Below are 24,381 nucleotides of genomic sequence, written 5' to 3'. Positions count from 1 at the left end.
CAGAGAGCATCTAGAGATGTCACAATGTGTTCCACCTTTGTTTTCAAATATTGCCAGATACGTTGAGTGGGTTTGAGGTCTGGTGACTATGGAGGGAAAGACATTAAAATGATCACTTCCTGTTCTTCCTTGTACTTCAGATACTTCTAGAATAGCTTTGAATTGTGTGTAGGATTGCTGTCCTGCTGGAATATGAACCCGCGTCGGATGGATGAAGATAGAAGATGCCGTCTGGATGAAGACTTCTGCCCGTCTGGAGGACCACTTCGCCCCGCTTGGATGAAGACTTCTCCCGGCTTCGTTGAGGAATTCAGCCCGGTTGGATGAAGAGTTTTGCCGCTTCCTTGAGGATGGATGTCCGGTCTTCAGAAAAGTAAGTCAATCTTCAGGGGGTTAGACTTCTCCCGGCTTCGTTGAGGACTTCGGCCCGGCTTGGATGAAGACTTCTCCCGGTAAGTCGATCTTCAGGGGGTTAGTGTTAGGTTTTTTAAGGGTGCATTGGGTGGGTTTTATTTTTTAGATTAGGGTTTGGACCGCAAAAGAGCTAACCTTTTAAGGGCTATTGATAGTTTAGTTTAGGCTAGGGGTTTTTTTTTATTTGGGGGGGGCTTTTTTTATTTTGATAGGGCTATTAAATTAGGTGTGATTAGTTTAAATATCTAGTAATTTGTTTATTATTTTCTGTAATTTAGTGTTTGTTTTTTTTTGTACTTTAGCTAATTTAATTTAATTTATTTAATTGTTTTTAATTTAGATAATTTATTTAATTGTAGGGTTAGGTTAGGTGTTATTGTAACTTAGGTTAGGTTTTATTTTACAGGTACTTTTGTATTTATTTTAGCTAGGTAGTTATTAAATAGTTAATAACTATTTAATAACTATTCTACCTAGTTAAAATAAATACAAACTTGCCTGTAAAATAAAAATAAACCCTAAGATAGCTACAATGTAACTATTAGTTATATTGTAGCTAGCTTATGGTTTATTTTATAGGTAAGTATTTCATTTTAAATAGGAATTATTTAGTTAATGATATTAATTTTTATTTAGATTTATTGTAATTATATTTAAGTTAGCGGGTGTTAGGGTTAGGGTCAGACTTAGGTTTAGGGGTCAATAAATTTAATATAGTGGCGGCAAGGCAGGAGTGCGGGGGTTTAGGGGTTAATATGTTTATTATAGTGGCAGCGACGTTGGGGCGGCAGATTAAGAGTTAATACGTGTAGGTAGGTTGCAGCGACATTGGGGGCAGCTGATTAGGGGTTAATACATATAATGGAGGTGGCGGCGGTGTCCAGAGCAGCAGATTAGGGGTTAAAAATATAATGTAGGTGGCGACGATGTCGGGGGCAGCAGATTAGGGGTTCATAAGAGTAAGATAAGGGGTGTTTAGACTCGGGGTTCATGTTAGGGTGTTACGTGTAAACATAAATTTTATTTCCCCATAGGAATCAATGGGGCTGCATTACTGAGATTTATGCTGCTTTTTTGCAGGTGTTAGACTTTTTCTCAGCCAGCTCTCCCCGTTGATTCCTATAGGGAAATCGTGCACGAGCACGTACGACCAGCTCACCGCTGACTTAAGCAGCACTGGTATTGGAGTGCGGTAAGGAGCACAATTTTGCTCAATGCTCACTTCTTGTCTTTTAACGCCGGGTTTGTAAAAACCTGTAATACCAGCACTGCAGGTAAGTGAGCGAAAACTGCTCGTTAGCACCGCATAGCCTCTAACGCAAAACTCGTAATCTAGCCGTTAGTTTTCTTGGTATCCTTTGCTGAAAAGCATACTTATGGCTAGATTACGAGTTTTACGTTAGGAGCTATGTGGTGCTAACAAGCAGTTTTGTCTCACCGCTCACTTACCTACAGTGCTGGTATTACAGGTTTTTACAAACCCGGCGTTAAAAGACAAGAAGTGAGCGTTGAGCAAAATTGTGCTCCTTACCGCACTCCAATACCAGTGCTGCTTAAGTCAGCGGTGAGCTGGTCGTACGTGCTCGTGCACGATTTCCCCATAGGAATCAATGGGGAGAGCCGGCTGAGAAAAAGTCTAACACCTGCAAAAAAGCGTCGTAAAACTTAGTAACGCAGCCCCATTGATTCCTATGGGGAAATAAAATTTATGTTTAAACCTAACACCCTAACATGAACCCCGAGTCTAAACACCCCTAATCTTACACTTATTAACCCCTAATCTGCTGCCCCTGACATCGTCGCCACTACATTATATTATTTAACCCCTATTCTGCCGCTGCGGACACTGCTGCCACCTACATTATATGTATTAACCCCTAATCTGCTGCCCCCAACTTCGCTGACACCTACATTATATTTATTAACCCCTAATCTCCCGCCCCCAATGTCGCCGCAACCTACCTACACTTATTAACCCCTAATCTGACGCCCCCAACGTCGCCGCCACTATATTAAATTTATTAACCCCTAAACCTAAGTCTAACCCTAACCCTACCCCCCCTAACAAATATAATTACAATAAATCTAAATAAAAATTAATATCATTAACTAAATAATTCCTATTTAAAACTAAATACCTATAAAATAAATCCTAAGCTAGCTACAATATAACTAATAGTTACATTGTAGCTATCTTAGGGTTTATTTTTATTTTACAGGCAAGTTTGTATTTATTTTAACTAGGTAGAATAGTTATTAAATAGTTATTAACTATTTAATAACTACCTAGCTAAAATAAATACAAATTTACCTGTAAAATAAAACCTAACCTAAGTTACAATAACACCTAACACTACACTACAATTAAATAAATTAACTAAATTAAAAACAATTAAATAAATTAAATTAAATTAGCTAAAGTACAAAAAAAACCACTAAATTACAGAAAATAATAAACAAATTACAAGATATTTAAACTAATTACACCTAATATAATAGCCCTATCAAAATAAAAAAAGCCCCCCCAAATAAAAAAAAAACCTAGCCTAAACTAAACTATCAATAGCCCTTAAAAGGGCCTTTTGCGGGGCATTGCCCCAAAGAAATCAGATCTTTTACCTGTAAAAAAAAAAACTACAAACAACCCCCTCAACAGTAAAACCCACCACCCACACAACCAACCGCCCAAATAAAATACTATCTAAAAAAACTAAGCTCCCCATTGCCCTGAAAAGGGAATTTGGATGGGCATTGCCCTTAAAAGGGCAGTTAGCTCTTTTGCAGCCCAAACCCTAATCTAAAAAATAAAACCCACCCAATACACCCTTAAAAAAACCTAACACTAACCCCCCTGAAGATCGACTTACTGTTCTGAAGACCGGACATCCACCCTCAAGGAAGCGGCAGAAGTCTTCATCCAACCGCGCTGAAGTCCTCAATGAAGCCGATTGGAACAGCCAATAGAATGCAAGCTCAATCCTATTGGCTGATTGGATCAGCCAATAGGACAGTTCAAGTATGCTTTTCAGCAGGTTACCTTTACGCCAAAGCATTGCAGTTAACACAGTTTATAAGCTTAGCTAGGGTTAGTGCAGTGATTCATAACCATCCCAGGACAGACTGTTTTGTGGTTTTTGCCACTCATCAGCTGGGAGAAGGTTTGAATCACTGCTGGGTGAAGTTGATTTTGCGGGCAAAATACAATAACATTTAAAATTAGGGGAGGTAAAAGTTGAGTTTAAAATCCTCCACTACGCACAAAATATAGAGAAAATAACTCTCTATATTTTGTGCGTAGTGGAGGATTTTAAACTCACCTTTTACCTCCCCCTAATTTTAAATGTTGTTGTATTTTGCCCCGAAATCAACTTCACCCAGCAGTTATTCAAACCTTCTCACAGCTGATGAGTGGCAAAACCACGAAACAGTCTGTCCTGGGATGAATATGAATCATTGCATTAACTCTAGTTAAGCTTATAAGCTGTGTGAACAGCGATGCTTTGGCGTAAAGGGAATCTGCTGAAAAGCAGACTTGAAGTAAAAAGGTGTGTCACTGTGAACCTAATTTTCATATATTACCCAGAATTCTTTGCTGCATTGGAAACACTGTAATTCAGAGGTTTAATTATGTGGGAAAAACAAGCCTTCTGGCCTGTCTAGATTAGTTAATGAACTACACAATGAGTTATTTTCTCTCTCTCTCTCTCTCTCTCTCTCTCTCTCTCTCTCTCTCTATATATATATATATATATATATATATATATATATATATATATATATATACTGTATGTATATGTATGTTCAGTGATTCTCCCATACACCAGACAGACGGACAGCTCACTGGTGATCTAGCACAGTGTTGCTCCACTCCATCAGACAGAAGGGACAGCTCACTGTTGATCTAGCACAGTGTTTCTCTACTCCATCAGACAGAAGGACAGAAGGACAGCTCACTGGTGATCTAGCATAGTGTTTCTTCACTCCATCAGACAGAAGGACAGCTCACTGGTGATCTAGCCCAGTGTATCTCCACTCCATCAGACAGAAGGACAGCTCATTGATGATCTAGCACAATGTTTCTCCACTCCACCAGACAGAAGGACTGCTCACTGGTGATCAAGCACAGTGTTTCTAAACTCCACCAGACAAAAGGACAGCTTACTGGTGATCTAGCACAAGGTTTCTCCACTCCATCAGACAGAAGGACAGCTCACTGGTGATCTAGCACAGTGTATCTCCATTCCATCAGACAGAAGAACAGCTCACTTGTTATCTAGCACAGAGTTCATCCACTCCATCAGACAAAAGGACAGATCACTGGTGATCTAGCACAGTGTATCTCCACTCCACCAGACAGAAGGACAGCTCACTCGTGATCTAGCACAATGTTTCTCTACTCTACCAGGCAGAAGAACAGCTCACTGGTGATCTAGCACAGTCTTTCTCTACTCCATCAGACAGAAGGACAGCTCACTGGTGATCTAGCACAGTGTTTCTCCACTCCACCAGACAGAAGGACAGCTCACTCGTGATCTAGCACAATGTTTCTCTACTCTACGAGGCAGAAGAACAGCTCACTGGTGATCTAGCACAGTCTTTCTCTACTCCATCAGACAGAAGGACAGCTCACTGGTGATCTAGCACAGGGTTTCTCCACTCCACCAGACAGAAGGACAGCTTTCTGGTGATCTAGCACAGTGTTTCTCTACTCCATCAGACAGAAGGACAGCTCACTGGTGATCTAGCACAGTATTTCTCCACTCCACCAGACAGAAGGACAGCTAACTGGTGATCTAGCACAGGGTTTCTCCACTCCACCAGACAGAAGGACAGCTTACTGGTGATCTAGCACAGTGTTTCTCTACTCCATCAGACAGAAGGACAGCTCATTGATGATCTAGCACAGGGTTTCTCCACTCCACCAGACAGAAGGACAGCTAAATGATGATCTAGCACAGTGTTTCTCCACTCCACCAGACAGAAGGACAGCTCACTGGCAATCTAGCACAGTGTTTCTCCACTCCACCAGACAGAAAGACAGCTCACTCGTGATCTAGCACAATGTTTCTCTACTCTACCAGGCAGAAGGACAGCTCACTGGTGATCTAGCACAGTGTTTATCCACTCCACCAGACAGAAGGACAGTTCATTAATGATCTAGCATAGTGTTTATCTACTCCACCAGACAGAAGAACAGCTCACTGGTGATCTAGCACAGTCTTTCTCTACTCCATCAGACAGAAGGACAGCTCACTGGTGATCTAGCACAGGGTTTCTCTACTCCATCAGACAGAAGGACCGCTTACTGTTGATCTAGCACAATAACTCATTGTGTAGTTCATTAACAAATCTGTTTTTTCCCACAGAAAACCTCTGAATTACATTGTTTCCAATACAGCAAAGGTTTCTAGGTAAGATATGCAAATTTGGTTCACAATGACACACCTTTTTACTTCAAGTCTGCTTTTCAGCAGGTTACCTTTACGCCAAAGCATTGCAGTTAACACAGTTTATAAGCTTAGCTAGGGTTAGTGCAGTGATTCATAACCATCCCAGGACAGACTGTTTTGTGGTTTTTGCCACTCATCAGCTGGGAGAAGGTTTGAATCACTGCTGGGTGAAGTGGATTTTGCGGGCAAAATACAATAACATTTAAAATTAGGGGAGGTAAAAGTTGAGTTTAAAATCCTACACTACGCACAAAATATAGAGAAAATAACTCTCTATATTTTGTGCGTAGTGGAGGATTTTAAACTCACCTTTTACCTCCCCCTAATTTTAAATGTTGTTGTATTTTGCCCCGAAATCAACTTCACCCAGCAGTTATTCAAACCTTCTCACAGCTGATGAGTGGCAAAAACCATGAAACAGCCTTTCCTGGGATGGTTATGAATCATTGCATTAACTCTAGTTAAGCTTATAAGCTGTGTGAACAGCGATGCTTTGGCGTAAAGGGAATCTGCTGAAAAGCAGACTTGAAGTAAAAAGGTGTGTCACTGTGAACCTAATTTTCATATATTACCCAGAATTCTTTGCTGCATTGGAAACACTGTAATTCAGAGGTTTAATTATGTGGGAAAAGCAAGCCTTCTGGCCTGTCTAGATTAGTTAATGAACTACACAATGAGTTATTTTCTCTCTCTCTCTCTCTCTCTATATATATATATATATATATATATATATACTGTATGTATATGTATGTTCAGTGATTCTCCCATACACCAGACAGACGGACAGCTCACTGGTGATCTAGCACAGTGTTTCTCCACTCCATCAGACAGAAGGGACAGCTCACTGTTGATCTAGCACAGTGTTTCTCTACTCCATCAGACAGAAGGACAGCTCACTGGTGATCTAGCATAGTGTTTCTTCACTCCATCAGACAGAAGGACAGCTCACTGGTGATCTAGCACAGTGTATCTCCACTCCATCAGACAGAAGGATAGCTCATTGATGATCTAGCACAATGTTTCTCCACTCCACCAGACAGAAGGACTGCTCACTGGTGATCAAGCACAGTGTTTCTAAACTCCACCAGACAAAAGGACAGCTTACTGGTGATCTAGCACAAGGTTTCTCCACTCCATCAGACAGAAGGACAGCTCACTGGTGATCTAGCACAGTGTATCTCCATTCCATCAGACAGAAGAACAGCTCACTTGTTATCTAGCACAGAGTTCATCCACTCCATCAGACAGAAGGACAGATCACTGGTGATCTAGCACAGTGTATCTCCACTCCATCAGACAGAAGGACAGCTCATTGATGATCTAGCACAGTATTTCTCCACTCCACCAGACAGAAGGACAGCTAACTGGTGATCTAGCACAGTGTTTCTCCACTCCACCAGACAGAAGGACAGCTCACTGGCAATCTAGCACAGTGTTTCTCCACTCCACCAGACAGAAGGACAGCTCACTCGTGATCTAGCACAATGTTTCTCTACTCTACCAGGCAGAAGGACACCTCACTGGTGATCTAGCACAGTGTTTCTCCACTCCACCAGACAGAAGGACAGCTCATGAATGATCTAGCACAGTGTTTATCTACTCCACCAGACAGAAGAACAGCTCACTGGTGATCTAGCACAGTCTTTCTCTACTCCATCAGACAGAAGGACAGCTCACTGGTGATCTAGCACAGGGTTTCTCCACTCCACCAGACAGAAGGACAGCTTTCTGGTGATCTAGCACAGTGTTTCTCTACTCCATCAGACAGAAGGACAGCTCACTGGTGATCTAGCACAGTATTTCTCCACTCCACCAGACAGAAGGACAGCTAACTGGTGATCTAGCACAGGGTTTCTCCACTCCACCAAACAGAAGGACAGCTTAGTGGTGATCTAGCACAGTGTTTCTCTACTCCATCAGACAGAAGGACAGCTCATTGATGATCTAGCACAGGGTTTCTCCACTCCACCAGACAGAAGGACAGCTAACTGATGATCTAGCACAGTGTTTCTCTACTCCACCAGACAGAAGAACAGCTCACTGGCAATCTAGCACAGTGTTTCTCCACTCCACCAGACAGAAAGACAGCTCACTCATGATCTAGCACAATGTTTCTCTACTCTACCAGGCAGAAGGACAGCTCACTGGTGATCTAGCACAGTGTTTATCCACTCCACCAGACAGAAGGACAGTTCATTAATGATCTAGCACAGTGTTTATCTACTCCACCAGACAGAAGAACAGCTCACTGTTGATCTAGCACCGTCGTTCTCTACTCCATCAGACAGAAGGACAGCTCACTGGTGATCTAGCACAGGGTTTCTCTACTCCATCAGACAGAAGGACCGCTTACTGTTGATCTAGCACAATAACTTATTGTGTAGTTCATTAACAAATCTGTTTTTTTCCCACAGAAAACCTCGGAATTACATTGTTTCCAATACAGCAAAGGTTTCTAGCTAAGATATGCAAATTTGGTTCACAATGACACACCTTTTTACTTCAAGTCTGCTTTTCAGCAGGTTACCTTTACGCCAAAGCATTGCAGTTAACACAGTTTATAAGCTTAGCTAGGGTTAGTGCAGTGATTCATAACCATCCCAGGACAGACTGTTTTGTGGTTTTTGCCACTCATCAGCTGGGAGAAGGTTTGAATCATTGCTGGGTGAAGTTGATTTCGCGGGCAAAATACAATAACATTTAAAATTAGGGTAGGTAAAAGTTGAGTTTAAAATCCTCCACTACGCACAAAATATAGAGAAAATAACTCTCTATATTTTGTGCGTAGTGGAGGATTTTAAACTCACCTTTTACCTCCCCCTAATTTTAAATGTTGTTGTATTTTGCCCCGAAATCAACTTCACCCAGCAGTTATTCAAGCCTTCTGGCCTGTCTAGATTAGTTAATGAACTACACACTCTCTTTCTCTCTCTCTCTCTCTCTCTCTCTCTCTCTCTCTCGTGATTCTCCCATACACCAGACAGAAGGACATCTCTCACTCGCTGGTGATCTAGCACAGTGTTTCTCCACTCCATCAGACAGAAGGGACAGCTCACTGTTGATCTAGCACAGTGTTTCTCTACTCCACCAGACAGAAGGACAGCTCAATGGTGATCTAGCATAGTGTTTCTTCACTCCATCAGACAGAAGGACAGCTCACTGGTGATCTAGCACAGTGTTTCTCCACTCCACCAGACTGAAGGACAGCTCACTGGTGATCTAGTACAGTCTTTCTCTACTCCATCAGACAGAAGGACAGCTCACTGGTGATGTAGCTCAGGGTTTCTCCACTCCACCAGACAGAAGGACAGCTTACTGGTGATCTAGCACAGTGTTTCTCTACTCTATCAGACAGAAGGACAGCTCACTGTTGATCTAGCACAGGGTTTTTCAACTCCACCAGACAGAAGGACAGCTTACTGGTGATCTAGCACAGTGTATCTCCATTCCATCAGACAGAAGAACAGCTCACTTGTTATCTAGCACAGAGTTCATCCACTCCATCAGACAGAAGGACAGATCACTGGTGATCTAGCACAGTGTATCTCCACTCCATCAGACAGAAGGACAGCTCATTGATGATCTAGCACAGTATTTCTCCACTCCACCAGACAGAAGGACAGCTAACTGGTGATCTAGCACAGTGTTTCTCCACTCCACCAGACAGAAGGACAGCTCACTGGCAATCTAGCACAGTGTTTCTCCACTCCACCAGACAGAAGGACAGCTCACTCGTGATCTAGCACAATGTTTCTCTACTCTACCAGGCAGAAGGACACCTCACTGGTGATCTAGCACAGTGTTTCTCCACTCCACCAGACAGAAGGACAGCTCATGAATGATCTAGCACAGTGTTTATCTACTCCACCAGACAGAAGAACAGCTCACTGGTGATCTAGCACAGTCTTTCTCTACTCCATCAGACAGAAGGACAGCTCACTGGTGATCTAGCACAGTGTTTCTCCACTCCACCAGACAGAAGGACAGCTTTCTGGTGATCTAGCACAGTGTTTCTCTACTCCATCAGACAGAAGGACAGCTCACTGGTGATCTAGCACAGTATTTCTCCACTCCACCAGACAGAAGGACAGCTAACTGGTGATCTAGCACAGGGTTTCTCCACTCCACCAAACAGAAGGACAGCTTAGTGGTGATCTAGCACAGTGTTTCTCTACTCCATCAGACAGAAGGACAGCTCATTGATGATCTAGCACAGGGTTTCTCCACTCCACCAGACAGAAGGACAGCTAACTGATGATCTAGCACAGTGTTTCTCTACTCCACCAGACAGAAGAACAGCTCACTGGCAATCTAGCACAGTGTTTCTCCACTCCACCAGACAGAAAGACAGCTCACTCATGATCTAGCACAATGTTTCTCTACTCTACCAGGCAGAAGGACAGCTCACTGGTGATCTAGCACAGTGTTTATCCACTCCACCAGACAGAAGGACAGTTCATTAATGATCTAGCACAGTGTTTATCTACTCCACCAGACAGAAGAACAGCTCACTGTTGATCTAGCACCGTCGTTCTCTACTCCATCAGACAGAAGGACAGCTCACTGGTGATCTAGCACAGGGTTTCTCTACTCCATCAGACAGAAGGACCGCTTACTGTTGATCTAGCACAATAACTTATTGTGTAGTTCATTAACAAATCTGTTTTTTTCCCACAGAAAACCTCGGAATTACATTGTTTCCAATACAGCAAAGGTTTCTAGGTAAGATATGCAAATTTGGTTCACAATGACACACCTTTTTACTTCAAGTCTGCTTTTCAGCAGGTTACCTTTACGCCAAAGCATTGCAGTTAACACAGTTTATAAGCTTAGCTAGGGTTAGTGCAGTGATTCATAACCATCCCAGGACAGACTGTTTTGTGGTTTTTGCCACTCATCAGCTGGGAGAAGGTTTGAATCATTGCTGGGTGAAGTTGATTTCGCGGGCAAAATACAATAACATTTAAAATTAGGGTAGGTAAAAGTTGAGTTTAAAATCCTCCACTACGCACAAAATATAGAGAAAATAACTCTCTATATTTTGTGCGTAGTGGAGGATTTTAAACTCACCTTTTACCTCCCCCTAATTTTAAATGTTGTTGTATTTTGCCCCGAAATCAACTTCACCCAGCAGTTATTCAAGCCTTCTGGCCTGTCTAGATTAGTTAATGAACTACACACTCTCTTTCTCTCTCTCTCTCTCTCTCTCTCTCTCTCTCGTGATTCTCCCATACACCAGACAGAAGGACATCTCTCACTCGCTGGTGATCTAGCACAGTGTTTCTCCACTCCATCAGACAGAAGGGACAGCTCACTGTTGATCTAGCACAGTGTTTCTCTACTCCACCAGACAGAAGGACAGCTCAATGGTGATCTAGCATAGTGTTTCTTCACTCCATCAGACAGAAGGACAGCTCACTGGTGATCTAGCACAGTGTTTCTCCACTCCACCAGACTGAAGGACAGCTCACTGGTGATCTAGTACAGTCTTTCTCTACTCCATCAGACAGAAGGACAGCTCACTGGTGATGTAGCTCAGGGTTTCTCCACTCCACCAGACAGAAGGACAGCTTACTGGTGATCTAGCACAGTGTTTCTCTACTCTATCAGACAGAAGGACAGCTCACTGTTGATCTAGCACAGGGTTTTTCAACTCCACCAGACAGAAGGACAGCTTACTGGTGATCTAGCACAGGGTTTCTCCACTCCAACAGACAGAAGGACAGCTCACTGGTGATCTAGCACTTGGTTTCTCCACTCCACCAGACAGAAGGACAGCTTACTGATGATCTAGCACAGGGTTTCTCCACTCCATCAGACAGAAGGACAGCTCACTGGTGATCTAGCACACTGTTGTTCAACTCTAGTCCTTAAAGGGACATAAAACTCTTTTTTTTTCATGATTCAGATAGAACATACGATTTTAAACAACTTTCCAATTTACTTTGGTTATCAATTTTTCTTCATTTTCTTTTTATCCTTTGTTGAAAAGCTGGTATTTAAGCTCATGAGTGTGCACATATCTACAGCACTATATAGCAGCAGTTTTGCAACAATGTCATACATTAGCAGGAGCACTAGATGGCAGCACTGTCATGTAGTGCTTCAGGCATGTGCACGCTACCTACCTAGGTATCCCTTCTACAAAGAATAACAAACAAAGCAAATTTCATAATAGAAGTAAATTGAAAACATTTTTAAAAATTGTATTCTCTATCTGAATAATGAAATAATTTTTCTGGGTTTAATATCCATTTAAGTACCTCTAACAGGTCAGATTTTCATGATATCTGAACTAGAATTCAGGAGATACAATCTGCTGATGGGTGGGAGCAAGTTAGTAACCATGGTTACTGATCAATTGATTTTTTCACCTGTGCTCTAGTATAGTTATCATAAAAATCTGACCTGTTAGGGGTACTTGGCGACTGGGGTTGAGAACCACTATGCTAACTAGTGAGCTGTCCTTCTGTCTGGTCTGCATTATAGGGCAGGTCAATCACACAGACTATTCTCATCTATGGAAATATTGTCTGATTGGTGGTTTGCTATCTAAAAGTAGAGAGACTGAGATGTATCTTTGCTTGTACAGGTACCTAAATTGAGCGGTAAAAGTCTTGCCTACCTGCACATAGAAATATGGAACTGATATCAGTACTATTCCTCATTTGTCAGGACTGTTCCATAAAATTCGGGACAGTTGGGGAGTATGATTTACATAACATGGAAAAATGACATTTAGAAATTTATTTGATGTAAGCAACAGAGCACAACCCTTGTGAATTAGACTCTGCTGAACATTTTATCAAACATATGACATCGCAAAACCAATATGTACATCTGATTACTGTTAGTGAAATAATTGGTATACAAAGCAATGAAAAAGATTCCATTTATAATTAATTTTTGATTGACACAAGATAGCATTTAATTGATTTGATTCTTAATCTCCAGTAGCTTTTGCTGTCTCATTATATCTATTTATTAACAAATCTTTTATAAGCAATGTATCCTAAACACTATGGTTTATCCTTGCATTATATACATATCCTAATAATATATATCCTATGACGGTTATAAAAAACTAAAGAGTATGCATTGCTTATTATACAGACATAGGAGGGATAAGGGAAAACAACTGCCTGGTATTGTAGCAAGCAGAATTGTACTTGAAGGGCATGCTGGATAAAACATCCATGTGAGAGGTTTAGAAAAGCCAGCGGCAGTAATTTAATTGAAAGATGAGAGCTGGAAAGCTTTGGGTTATATGCTCATTTGACCAATCAGTCACCATGACAAAATATGACTCTGCCTTGCACTTACCAACCAATCATGCTATAAATAAAAAGGAGAGTATTGTAAGAATTCTTTACAGGCAGTAATGGTAGAATTCATATATCTTGGTACATATGAAAGTTTTTATTACTTCATAATTTAGTTGCAGCAGTATATAATAGAGATGAAGGAATATCTTTAAACATCAGTACAGATCTCGTAAAGAGCTAGAACAAACTGTAAAAAGGTTTGTACCAGACAAAAATAAAAGCCTTTGACAATTATTTATAAGGTAAAACAATTTTAGATGTCTACATGCTCTGCATTTCCGGAGCAAGACAAGAGACAACTTTGGGGTTCAAATTCATTTGAGAAGATGACATCAATATGGCCCCAATTTAATATCACGGATGAAGGCGTAAGCCGAAACGCGTCTGACCATTCCCTGCTACATGTAGCTTGTTTTTATTATCAATGTAACCTTTCCATGTGTTGACGACAATAAATGTGCTATTTTGTTTTGCAAAGCTTCTTTGCCTGAGACCCGCTTTTTTGCTCTTACTACCCAATTTAATATTCCCAGCTAGGAAACTTGTCTGCCTATCTTCACACAAGAGCATGGCCAATCAGAGCGAATGAACGGGTTTGGGGTGATTTACATAATACAGCAGAGTTTTGAGATTGACACTTCTGATTGGCTGACAGCCATAACCTAAGTTAAATGTTACAGTTGAGGTAAGAATTAGAATTACTGTTCATTTTTTAATAGAAGCATTTTTACAATATATATCAATAAGCAAAAATGCTTCTAGCAAAAGCTATCTTTGTTTCAGTGGTATATGCATGTATGCTGTGTGTGTCCCGTGCACCAGGCTACAAGCACCATGCTTACTCAGAGAGTTAGTGGTGGCTTACATGATGCACAATGAATCATCACTGTCATGATAGATACCACCTACGGAAAATGTGAAATAGTTATTCACAAAACACAAGTTCACTTCAATGTCTAACATGCTGAGCTTTTGTACAAATATTCTGTATGTCCAGGAATTATCAGCTATAGGGGGTGAGAGTTAAATGTGGGATTAATGATATGATAAGTGTTTTCCTGAGGTGACATTTTTTATGCTCTAGAGGTGGAGGAGAAGCCTTCATGGAATGTAGACGACCTACAAGCTGCCTCTTACCAACCACTAAAAATAAGTTGCATAAATTGATGTCACAACATTAAATTATATTTTTCCTTGATATATCCCAGGCCTGAGAGAGAAATAGTGATGGTTTAAAGTATTTGCTATAATGGGAAGAGTGAATCATGAAGACCTGTCTTTACTCTTTGTATTTTAAAGGCAGAATACGGAACGGCCATTGAATGGAGCGTTCAGAGAAAAGAATGTAATGTTAAATACGGAAGCTGGTGACTAAGTGGTTATACACGAAGAGAGACTGTTAATCATAGAAGCAGTTCAAAGAACAGCGTAATGAACATAATAACTAATATTAATCCTTTATTCTGTGCAAATAAAATGTAGCTGAAGAGATAGGTTCATTATGTATATAAAATAATTGCTCTGCTCCCCTCTTCTCTATCAGTATTATGTCACTTGAGAAAGACAAACATGTCCCTTATTCCACATATATATATATATGAAAAATAGCAGGAGTATTTAGCCCAGTTCCCTAGATTATCTCATACTCTCAAAGTGATGTATGTAATGGTATTGAGATTAGCTCATTTACAGAGTTGTGTGGGGGTTTAACTATGTAGGTTATATATAGAAGTATACGTTATATGCAATTAAAACCACAATGTTCGGGTTCAGCTCTTTGGTTTAGGACGTGCATATTATTGTGCTATTGCATCACTATCTATAAGGCAATCTGTGCCAGATAATGTGATGTTGATTTTAGTATATTCTATGCTATATCATATTGCATACTGTATATTAATAATGCAATACACAGAATGCAGAAACTACATTGCTAGCTTGGTTTAAATGGACTGCAAACAAACATTTTCCTCCATAACCTTGAGAATATAATCTTACTTGCCTTTAATATCATGTAGAATAAATGTAAAGGGCCTCCTAGTACCTTACTGCGCCACAGTCTTTAAAGGGACAATGCACTGTAAAATTGTTTTCCCCTTAAAGGGCCATGATACCCAAATGTTGAAACACTTGAAAGTAATGCAGCATAGCTGTAAAAGCTGACAAGAAAATATCCCCTGAACATCTCTATGTAAAAAAGAAATATATTTTACCTTGAAATGTCCTAGTATTCACACCCCATTGTAAAGGACTTTAAATCAGCAAATCAGTATGTCTGTCCCGGGACAGGCAAGGGAGCGAGCTTCATGCACACTCTTATTATTTCCATATTCAGTTTAAGGAAGTTTACTATGAAATCTCATGAGAGTTAAGTGAAATCTCATGAGATCACAGTAAAAGAGTTCATGACCTCAGCACTGTTGATGCTGATTGGCTGCATTTAATTTCTTCATTTTTTTTTTACCTGCTGCTGGACAGCAGCTGAAGTATAACTTTTTACACAGCACTTACTGAGCTGAGGAAATTGTGTGGTAAAATATCTTCCATAAGTGCATTGGAGCCCTTTGCAGTAAAGTAAATGAAAATGTGTATACATATATTATTATATATTTATATATAGGTAAAGATATATATTGTTCCAAGATAGCATCATATATATGTAGAAATATGTATTTATGAATAAATAGAACATACTCTGCTATGTGAAGAACATTGGAATGTGAAATATTCATATTTTTAAGTCAAGTTAGCGCACTTGAGAAAATATGATCGAGTAGGGTGTTGTGTTTTTTCCACATTTTTTAATCCATTGAATTCTATGGGGGAATATTTTAACACACGCTCGGTATTCAAAGTGTAATATGATCTCTACCTGACGCATATAAAAAACATAGTTCTAGTAGACTAATCAGGCCCATCATGGGCTAATCTTAATATATTTAATAAACACTATGGGGCATATTTATCAAGCTCCGTATGGATCTTGTTCCCCGTCTAAAGACCGCTGCTCCATAACCTCTCCACCTGCTCTGAGGCGGCGGACAGAAATCAACCCGATCAAATATGATGGGGTTGACTGACACCCTATGCTAGCGGCCAATCTGCAGGGGGCGGCATTGCACCAGTAGTTGACAAGAACTGCTGGTGCAATGATAAATGCAGAGAGCGTATGCTGTCAGCATTTATCGATGTGCAGCGGACAAGATCCGCTATATCGGATCATGTCCACTTGCACCATAATAAATAGGCCCAATGTTTCAGTTTTATATAAATCCATTGTGTACAGTATTACTTTGTGTTTCTACTATGTTTTGTGTCTAGCACCTTGGGAGCTAGACACTAAATACACCAAGCAGAACAATTGCATAGAATGGAATTTTATTTTTAGTAATATAAGTTTTTAATGTAATTTACTGATAGGTTAATATAGGTATTGATATCTGTATTGATTTTGAAACTGTCAATATCCTGCTAATATGTTTTATTCATGATTTTACATTCACATATTGATGATGACGATGTATTCAGTATCATCATCAGAAAGGCAGTCGCTATTGTTGGCATGGGCTGCACCATCTTGTTTTTCTGGACTGATTATGCGCAGATCATTGGCCCACACAGGAGCAAATTTACAGGGGGTGCAGAGGTCGCAATTGCGACTGGGTCCCCAAGGGTGGGGGCCCAGCTTAAAAAACAAACAAACATTGACCTGCACTGATATCATGTGAGTGTGACGTGATGCTTCACTACTCTGACTACAGGGGTTAGTGTTTCTGTTTTACCCATTGGTGTTTATGTGTGTGTGTGCATGTGTGTATGTATGTATGTATGTGACTGTGTGTGTATTTATGCATGTATGTGTGAGTGTGTATGTGTGTATGTATGTGACTGTGTGTGTATTTATGCATGTATGTGTGTGTGTGTATTTATGCATGTATGTGTATGTGTGTGTGTGTGTGTATGTTTGTGGAACCAGCAAATTACATACCTTGTTACTACAGCATGGGGGGGCAAACAGTGTCAATATACAGTACCACTATATATAGTACTGGGGGGGGCTGGATCATGTCACTGACTACTGTGGTCACTTTATAAAGTACTGGGACGGGTAGGGTCAGGCAAGCAATCTCACCAGCAGATTACAGACTGTGTTACTAATTAACTATATACAGTACTGGTGGGTTAAACAGTGTCACTATATACAGTAATAGGGGGTCAGACCATCTCACAGACTGTGGGCACGGGGTACCTCCTTTTGCAGACATGTAATCTGATTCACATTTTATTTCTGTGTTAAATGTAAAAAAAAAAAAGATTCTTGCACCTGGGCCCTGTGGTTTCTAGTTACGCCTCTGAGACCCACATGATAACAATCAGTGGGCTTTGAGGATTTATCAAGTGCCTTTGGCTGTTTAACTCAATTTTGCTTAATATTTAGATGATAACTTGTGATCAATGTTTTCCATGAATCCTGTGGGAGAATTTTCCAATATCTGCATCTTCATATATGGAAACGGTGTTATAGTTTGTATTTTGATGACTCAGTTATAAAACAGCAGATAAATACTGCTGGAAAGGATGGAATTGACCACAATGGGGCATATGTATCAAGGTCTGGCAGACCTGATCCGACACTGCGGATCAAGTCCACCAGACCTCGCTGAATACGGCGAGCAATACGCTTGCCGTATTCAGCATTGCACCAGCAGCTCACAAGAGCTGCTGGTGCAACGCCGCCCCCTGCAGACTTGCGGCCAATAGGCCGTCAGCAGGGGGGGTGTCAATCAACCCGATCGTACTCGATCGGGTTGTATTGTGGCGATGTCTGTCCGCCTGCTCAGAGCAGGCAGACAGGTTATGGAGCAGCGGTCAACGGGGCATAATTCGGAGCTTGATACATATGCCCCAATATGTTTGGTATTAAAATTGACTATTTCTTTTTAAAGCAACTGAAACCAGTTTGCACAGTCTTCATGTAAGACTAAGAATAATACATTTGTTGCAGTCTGGTCAGTTACAATTTTTTAGTTTTTTCTAAAGAAAGAAAACATTTCATATTCTCTTTGGCGTCTTATAAAACCCCAAGATAGAGGAAGACCGAGTCTGCCAAAAGCTATATAAGCTGCAAAGATTAGAAGTAAATCTCTCTGTAATTATGTTTTCCAGATAGCGTCTCTCCAATGGCAAGTTTCTCTTCTATTTAAGAGGAAAACGATGCATAACAATGTAACACAATACATATGATATTATGTGTACAATAAGTGGATGTTTCAGCCTTCTGTTCATTAATTCCAGCTTTGAAACATATATACAAGTGTGTTAGTGTGCTTTACTTTCTACACAATAGAACACACTCATAGCAGGAGTCATTGTGCTGTCATATTAATCTTGACTCTTGTATGTGGGCAGTAGCACTAAATGTTGATGCTAACCTATGAAGTGCCGCAGTAACTTACACATGTGTAATATAATTTATTTCAAGTCCTTACACCTCTGAAATGTACTGAATGCTTATAGATTTTGTCATATGTTTATTATGGCAGCATACCAGTAACATTATCATTATCACTTAAAGGGACAGTCTAGTCAAAATTAAACTTTCATGATTCAGATAGGGCATGCAATCAAACAACTTTCCAATTTACTTTAAACATCAAATTTGCTTTGTTCTCTTGGTATTCTTTGCTGAAAGCTAAACCTTGGTAGACTTATATGCTAATTTCTAAACCCTTGAAGGCTGCCTTTTATCTCAGTGTATTTTGACAGTTTTTCACAGTTAGACAGCACTAGTTCACATGTGCCATATAGATAACATTGTGCTCACTCCCTAGGAGTTATTTATGAGTCTTCATTAAAATAAGGGGCAGTCTGCAGAGGCTTAAGTACAAGGTAATCACAGAGGTAAAAAGTATATTAATATAACCATGTTGGTTATGCAAAACATGGGAATGGGTAATAAAGGGACTATCTATCTTTTTAAACAATACAAATTCTGGAGTAGACTGTCCCTTTAAGACTTGCATGCAATCAGATTCCTACTGGCCAGTGAGAGTAACAAAAAGCATTTTACATTGCATCACTTGTTATTGAGTCTGGGTTGCATATATCTTTACTGCTTTTCAAAATGTAACATGATCTGCTGTATGAATACTTGTCCATATATTATATATGTGTTGGTTGTTTTCCCTAAAAAAAATCAAAGAGTTGTAGTGCACAAGGTAATAGTTAAATAAGTCTTATGTGCAAGTCGTCAGAAATAAATATTAGCGAAAGGATTGGAACAGCCAATAGAATGTGAGCTCAATCATATTGGCTGATTGGATCAGCCAATAGGATTGAACTTCAATCCTATTGGCTGATTGCATCAGCCAATAGGATTTTTCCTACCTTAATTCCGATTGGCTGATAGAATTCTATCAGCCAATCGGAATTGAAGGGACACCATCTTGGATGACGTCACTTAAAGGAACCTTCATTCTTCAGTCGCCGTCGATAGAAGAGGATGCTCCGCATCGGATGTCTTGAAGAGAGATCCTGTGTATTACCTGGCTGCCTGACGTCCTTCCTGGTTCCTGATCCCTGGCTTGTTCCTTGTGCTTGTGCATCATATTTCCGTGTTAATATATAGATCGTAAATTCCCACATGAATAGGGCCCTCAATTCCTCCTGTATTTGTTTGAAAAATGTTGTCCTGTCTCTTAAAAATGTTGTATCATCGATGTACTTTATCTTTTGTTCCCATGGATAGCGCTGCCAAATTTGTTTGCACTTCATAAATAAAGTCTAATTATAGTTATAAAATAATATAGATATGTTTATAGGATACCTGTAAATATGAATTTTAGATACTAGTTTTCTTCTAAAATGGACACTTTAATTAATGTTACCTATAAATGTGGGTCAGGGAATTGTTGTGGAAAAATTACATTCTCCAATTGTGTTTAATATCCAAAAAGAAGTTTAAAACGTATATAAAGTCCACTGGGACAAGAAGTCAAAGCCAAAAATTGAATTGATGGGATCATGTGACTGTAACTACCAATCAGTGCACAAGCTGTTGTCTGCTCAGGACAAGCTGTTCTCTGCAGCTCCAGAGGGGGGCTTTCTTTATCTATGTGTCTAACCAATTTTTCAGGTTAAATACCTACAGTTCTAGGATGAGAAATACAAAAAATAAATGCCTTAACAAGTAAAAAGTGTGTAATGTTTTCTCTAACATATTTTTATTCCTACTGGCAAAATCTTTATTAGACATGTGCACAGCGGAAAGATTTGTTTTGGATCGTTTTTTTTTTAATTTCGTCTCAGATCAATTCAAATTCAGATACATTTGAATGTATTTGTTTCGGATTCATTCGGATTTGAATAAATTCGGATGTATTTGGGTGTATTTGTTTCGGATTCAATTAGTAAATTTGGAAGTTCGGTATGTGTTATGTTGATTCAGATGGTTCCAAGTTACACAAATAGAATTATTTCACTGTTCTATCTCACTAAATCTCACTAAATTTAGGGCGCGATCCGATATAGATCGCGGTTTGCGGCACAAGCGAGGGAACCGGCGTCGCCCGCAGTTTCAGCTCGCAACTCGAGCTATCCCATATATGTCGCCGTCAGATGCTAACGTGCCGTAAGTCTGACAAACCAGCGATGTCCAAAAATCTGCGCAAGTACAAATTTCTGGCGTCGCCAGTGACTTGCGCCACGTTAGAATCTGCCGGCGCCTATAAAACCTGACTAAAGTCTAAAACACCCGCACTGTCTAACACACCTCCCTAACATAGCCTGCACTGTCTAACACGCCTCCCTAACATAGCCCGACACGTCTAACCCTCTATCCGCTATCCCCCCTCACTATCCTAACAATAAAAAAGCTATTAACCCCTAAACCGCCGCTACCTAATAAAGTTATTAACCCCTAAACCGCCGCCAGCTATATTATATCTATAACCCCCTAAAGTGAGCCCCTAACACCGCCGCCATCTATATTAAAATTATTAACCCCTAATGTAAGCCCCTTACACCGCCGCCATCTCTATTAAAATGATTAACCCCTAATTTAATCTACCTACCCCGCCGCCAGCTATATTATCTATATTAAACCTAAGTATATTATAGTTAATATAGGTATTACATTATATATATTAACTATATTAACTCTATCTAACCCTAACTAAATTTATATTAAATTAATCTAATTAATTTATAAACTAAAATATTCCTATTTAAATCTAAATACTTACCTATAAAATAAACCCTAAGATAGCTACAATATAATTAATAATTACATTGTAGCTATGTTAGGGTTAATATTTATTTTACAGGTAAATTGTTAATTATTTTAACTAGGTATAATAGATATTAATTAGTTATTAACTATTTAATATCTACATAGTTAAAATAATTACCCAATTACCTGTAAAATAAATCCTAACCTAAGTTACAAATACACCTACACTATCAATAAATTAAATAAACTACAAACATCTATCTAAAAATACAATTAAATTAACTAAACTAAATAAAAAAAAAAAAAACACTAAATTACAAAAAATAAAAAAAATTACAAGATTTTTAAGCTAATTACACCTATTCTAAGCCCCCTAATAAAATAATAAACCCCCAAAATAAAAAAAATTCCCTGCCCTATTCTAAATTAAACAAATTTCAAAGCTCTTTACCTTACCAGCCCTTAAAAGGGCCTTTTGTGGGGCATGCCCCAAAGAATTCAGCTCTTTTGCATACAAATACAATCCCCCCCCCCATTACAACCCACCACCCACATACCCCTATTCTAAAACCACCCAAACCCCCCTTAAAAAAGCCTAACACTACCCCCCTGAAGATCTCCCTACCTTGTCTTCACCACACCGGGCCGAACTCCTGATCCGATCCGGGCGATGTCTTCCTCCAAGCGGCAAAGAAGAATTCTTCCTCCGGCGACGTCTTCCTCCAAGCGGCAGCAAAGTCTTCATTCTTCCGGCAGCATCTTCAATCTTCTTTCTTCGCTCCGCCGCCGCGGAGCATCCATCCCGGCCGACTGCTGTACTACGAATGAGGTACCTTTAAATGACGTCATCCAAGATGGCGTCCGCCGAATTCCGATTGGCTGATAGGATTCTATCAGCCAATCGGAATTAAGTTAGAAAAATCTGATTGGCTGATTCAATCAGCCAATCAGATTCAAGTTCAATCCCATTGGCTGATCCAATCAGCCAATCAGATTGAGCTCGCATTCTATTGGCTGTTCCGATCAGCCAATAGAATGCGAGCTCAATCTGATTGGCTGTTCGGATCAGCCAATCGGATTGAACTTGAATCTGAATGGCTGATTCAATCAGTCAATCAGATTTTTCTAACTTAATTCCGATTGGCTGATAGAATCCTATCAGCCAATCGGAATTCGGCGGACGCCATCTTGGATGACATCATTTAAAGGTACCTCATTCGTCGTTCAGTCGTCGGCCTGGATGGATGCTCCGCGGCGGCGGAGCGAAGAAAGAAGATTGAAGATGCCTCCGGAAGAATGAAGACTTTGCTGCCGCTTGGAGGAAGACGTCGCCGGAGGAAGAATTCTTCTTTGCCGCTTGGAGGAAGACATCGCCGGAGGAAGTATTCTTCTTTGCCGCTTGGAGGAAGACATCGCCCGGATCGGATCAGGAGTTCGGCCCGGTGTGGTGAAGACAAGGTAGGGAGATCTTCAGGGGGGTAGTGTTAGGCTTTTTTAAGGGGGGTTTGGGTGGTTTTAGAATAGGGGTATGTGGGTGGTGGGTTGTAATGGGGGGGGGTATTGTATTTGTATGCAAAAGAGCTGAATTCTTTGGGGCATGCCCCACAAAAGGCCCTTTTAAGGGCTGGTAAGGTAAAGAGCTTTGAAATTTGTTTAATTTAGAATAGGGCAGGGAATTTTTTTATTTTGGGGGGTTTATTATTTTATTAGGGGGCTTAGAATAGGTGTAATTAGCTTAAAAATCTTGTAATCTTTTTTTTATTTTTTGTAATTTAGTGTTTGTTTGTTTTTGTAATTTAGTTTAGTTAATTTAATTGTATTTTTAGATAGATGTTTGTAGTTTATTAAATTTATTGATAGTGTAGGTGTATTTGTAACTTAGGTTAGGATTTATTTTACAGGTAATTGGGTAATTATTTTAACTAGGTAGATATTAAATAGTTAATAACTATTTAATATCTATTATACCTAGTTAAAATAATTAACAATTTACCTGTAAAATAAATATTAACCCTAACATAGCTACAATGTAATTATTAATTATATTGTAGCTATCTTAGGGTTTATTTTATAGGTAAGTATTTAGATTTAAATAGGAATATTTTAGTTTATAAATGAATTAGATTAATTTAATATAAATTTAGTTAGGGTTAGATAGAGTTAATATAGTTAATATAAATACTATAGTAACTATATTTACTATATTAACCCTAATATAATTAGGGTTAATATAGTTAATATATATAATGTAATACCTATATTAACTATAATATACTTAGGTTTAATATAGATAATATAGCTGGCGGCGGGGTAGGTAGATTAAATTAGGGGTTAATCATTTTAATAGAGATGGCGGCGGTGTAAGGGGCTTACATTAGGGGTTAATAATATTAATATAGCTGGCGGCGGTATAGGGGGATTAGATTAGGGGTTAATAATTTTTATATAGGTGGCGGCGGTGTAAGGGGTCAGATTAGGGGATAGATAAGGTAGATGACAGCGGTGTAAGGGGTTCTAATTAGGGGATAGATAAGGTAGATGGCGGCGGTTTTAGGGGCTCACAGTAGGGGGTTAGTTTATGTAGATGGCGGCGGGGTCCGGGAGCGGCGGTTTAGGGGTTAATAACTTTATTAGGGATTTCGGGGGGGGGATCGCGGTTGACAGGTAGATAGACATTGCGCATGCGTTAGGTGTTAGGTTTTATTTAGCAGATCGCGGTTGACAGGGAGATAGACATTGCGCATGCGTTAGGTGTTAGGTTTATTTTAGCAGCCAGTTTAGGGAGTTACGGGGCTCCAATAGTCAGCGTAAGGCTTCTTACGGCTGCTTTTTGTGGCGAGGTGAAAATGGAGTAAGTTTTCTCCATTTTCACCACGTAAGTCCTTACGCTGCATATTGGATACCAAACTGCGCTGGTTTGGTATACCTGCCTATAGCCCAAAAAACTACGGGCGACGGCAGA

This window comes from Bombina bombina, chromosome 9 (assembly GCF_027579735.1).
Source record: "Bombina bombina isolate aBomBom1 chromosome 9, aBomBom1.pri, whole genome shotgun sequence".
NCBI classification, from domain to species: domain Eukaryota; kingdom Metazoa; phylum Chordata; class Amphibia; order Anura; family Bombinatoridae; genus Bombina; species Bombina bombina.
The sequence above is the reverse complement of the archived record's forward strand: the minus strand, read 5'-3'. Positions refer to the sequence as shown.